Source organism: Mus pahari, chromosome 21 (genome assembly GCF_900095145.1).
Source record: "Mus pahari chromosome 21, PAHARI_EIJ_v1.1, whole genome shotgun sequence".
NCBI lineage: Eukaryota > Metazoa > Chordata > Mammalia > Rodentia > Muridae > Mus > Mus pahari.
Window position 1 is genome coordinate 36,994,658 of NC_034610.1, and position 3,667 is coordinate 36,998,324.

Consider the following 3,667-nt stretch of genomic DNA (forward strand, 5'->3'; position numbering starts at 1 on the left):
AAAAAAAAAAAAAAAGAAACTTTGGCACGACGAAACCTAGACAGCAGAGAAGACGCTCAACCTCAGTGCGGATTCTCTGTGCTCTGCAACCTAGTGTAACAATCGTTTCTTACTGTACAGTTCTGGTGGGCAACCAGGAAGGATGGCAGGAACCTGCATTCTCTAGCCCACAGCTCCTCGTGAGGGATCCCACATCTGACACTGAAATTGATAGTCAATGATCCATGACTTCTGGGGTTGGCATTATCTACCCTTGATCCTCACTTTTTCTGCTCTGCCGTTTCAGGTCGCCTGTTCCCCAGGTCATTCGTGCTAAGACCTCAGTTTATCAGCCGCCACCAAAATTCATGTTCCGGCTTGGTATCCATGAAGCAGTCAGTATCAGGACATGTTCGAGTCACGAGGGTAGAACTACCATGATCAGACCCATGTTTTTCATAAAGAGGTGGGTTCACCTTTTCTTTTCTTTTCTTTTCTTTTCTTTTCTTTTCTTTTCTTTTCTTTTCTTTTCTTTTCTTTTCTTTTCTTTTCTTTTCTTTTTTCTTTTCTTTTCTTTTCTTTTCTTTTCTTCTTTCTTTCTTTCTTTCTTTCTTTCTTTCTTTCTTTCTTTCTTTCTTTCTTTCTTTCTTTCTTGAGACTGAATTGGTTATCGCTACTCCAGCATGTAGTTTTGTTTTGTTTATAAAGAATATTGTCTCCTTTGTTGTCCCTTCCTTTCCGCGTTCTTCTTCGCTTGGAACAGCACAAGGCTCTCACCAGGAGATCAGATTCAAGGCTGCTCAATCTCGTACTCCAGCTTCCATATCTATGAGCTGAACAAACCTCATTCCTTTCTGTGTTACAGAGTCTCGGGTATGTTGTTATAGCTCTGAAAACGATCAGGTCACGCAGAGCAAGGAGACTGAGATTTAAAAAAAAAAAAATTTTGGAAAACTTAAATGAATTTAAAAAAAAGCCACACATAGTAAAATGTCACCAATGATTTGGCTGACCGTGGCTGGGAAGAACAAGTGGAACCACATAAAATTAGAACACTGCACAATAGGCCCAGACCAGGCATGTTTGCAGAGGATTGGGGGGGGGGGGGAATACCTAACAAAAAGATGTATGAAATGTTATATGGAAACTTACTACTTTATAAGAGTAGAAAAAAATATATAATTTGAAGGGAAAAAATGAAGGAGGATGCGGCTCAATGGGTAAGAGCAATGGATGCTCTTTCAGAGGACCTGGGTTCAATTCCCAGCACCTACATTGGCCTCTCACAACCACTGCAACTTCACTTCCAGGGGGATCTGACATCTTCTTCCAGCCTCCATGGGTACACAGAGCACACAGATATATAGAGGAAAAATACGCAAATTATTATTTTAAAAAAAGAAAAAAAAATAGTTGGAGTTGAGGTACCCTACCTGGGAGGGGTTAATACTTTCAGAAGCCACAGGTTCTGAAACAAAATTTCCTGTGCCTGGTGGAGATACTTCTCTGTGACTAGTTGTATAGGGAGGTCCCAAAGATTCCCCCAAACAATACAGACTATTGATATCACTCTTGGTTGCCCAATAGAACTTGATGAAAAGACCCTTACCACTGAAGATATGACACACTTTGGTCACCAAGCTGGAACTGAGCTAAAAAGTCTCCTCCCTGCTGGCTGGCTTTCATAGTATTAGACGGGGCTATGCTATACTTCTAGGGTAGACAGTCATCCACAGTATTGCCCAGCTGTGTCCCCTGTGAACTAAAGTACCAACTGCTGGCTTAGGAGTGGCACAGGCATTGTGGTCTAACCAACTACTTTATGATTAGATTTCAGGACCTCTACGCAGAAAAGGACTCACCCCTGGAACTATAAACTTAGCCAAGAACCTGTAGCTGAAGGGGTCACAGCGCCTGCACACAGGGCATACATAACCTATGACTATCGCTTTACTGTGGACCCAGTATCAAACTGTTCTATAAGTAGTTAACTTTCTGTGCATAGATTAGCGCTGCTCTCAGCCTTCATCAGAGTTCTTTGTCTCGTACACGGCGGTTAATACAGAAACGCATCATTTGTCAAAGTGCAGTGTGGGAAAACTCTGTTAATTAAGGTTGAAGCCAGCCATTGACTGGAGAGCCTCTCCTGGAGTCATGGGAGACTCCCTTCCTTAGTGGGGCTTCTCCTTCTCCGATTTTGTCTGGGGAATCCTAAGCCCACACACATGCCTCTACCTGAGGAATGCCACCTAGCCTTTGTTAGACGACAGGATCAATTTCCTTTCTCCTGATAAGAACCTGTTCAGCTAGCTCTTGAGATTCCTGAAATGCAACCCCCCATGCTAATGAGGAATTTAGGTGCCCTCAGCCCTCAGCCCGTAGGTGACCTTTGCCCATATTGTTCCTACCCTCAGTCCCCCAAACTTTACAAGCCTTGGATCACTCTAACTGAAGTCAATCTGCCTCCTGATAACTGGTCTTGGTGTGATCATTCTCAGTATGTACTCCCAGGGCTTCTTAACCCCTTGTTTTTCATCTCTGCCCCTCCCCCCCCAAGACCATATTGGCCGATCCCAAATAAGACATCACTTCCCATCTCTATCATTTCCCGATGTATCACAGGTTTCTCCACGGTTGTCGTAAAACCACGACCAAAAGCTAATTATGGAAGAAAGAGTCCGTCTTGCCTTATCGTTCCGGAGGGGTGAGAATTTATCCTGTTGGGGAAGGCGTGGCAGAAGCGGGAGACCTGGGATCTAGAGTAGGAAGCTGAGAACACACATTCTCAACCACAAACACGATGAAGGGAGTAGATTGATTGAAGTGCCTACAAGACCGAAGGCCCAACCCTAGTGATATCCTTCTTCTAGCAAGACTGCCCCACCCAAACCTTTGCAAATGGTGCCACTGGCTGGAGAGCAAGTGTTCACATGCCTAAGACGAACAGGGGGCAATTTCTCATTCAAACCAATATACCTACCCCTTCCCAAGGCTCAGGGAACATCTGAAGTGGAGATGGGAAGGGTCTAAGAGCCAAAGGTTGGAGAGAAGTATTGTAAAACAAAACTCTCTCTTAGGAGTGACAGCTAATGTTGTCTAAAAGGGTCTTTTTCCATTTTTTTTTGTTTTCTATTCTTCTCTCATATATTACAACCTCACCCCAGTTTCCCCTATCTCTCCTACCCATAGTATCTCTCTCCCACTTCTCCTCTCCCCCAGATCCACTCGCCCACTCTGCCTCCCTTCAGAAAAGAGCAGGGGCATACACCAACCGTGGCATGACAAGCCACAGGAAGACCAGGCACATATCATCACATTAAGGCTGGAGGAGGCAACCCAGTCGGAGGAAAAGGGTCCCACAAACAGGCAAAAGAGTCAGGGACAGTTCCTGTTCCGGTTGATAGGGTTCCCACAGGAACACCAAGCTGCTCAGCCACGACATCGTCAGAGGACCCAGGTTGGACCCCTACGGGCTCCCAGATCTCTGCAGGTGCCCATGAGTCCCAGTCACTTGGTTCTGTGGGCCATGTTCTCGCGGTGTGTCCCTGACCCCTCTGATTCCTCCAATCCTGAGGAGGGGGTTTCCTCTTTTCCTTTTCTTCAGCTCTGTCTGTCTCCCTCTCTCCCCTCCCTCTTCTCTCTCTCTCTCTCTCTCTCTCTCTCTCTCTCTCTCTCTCTCTCTCTCTCT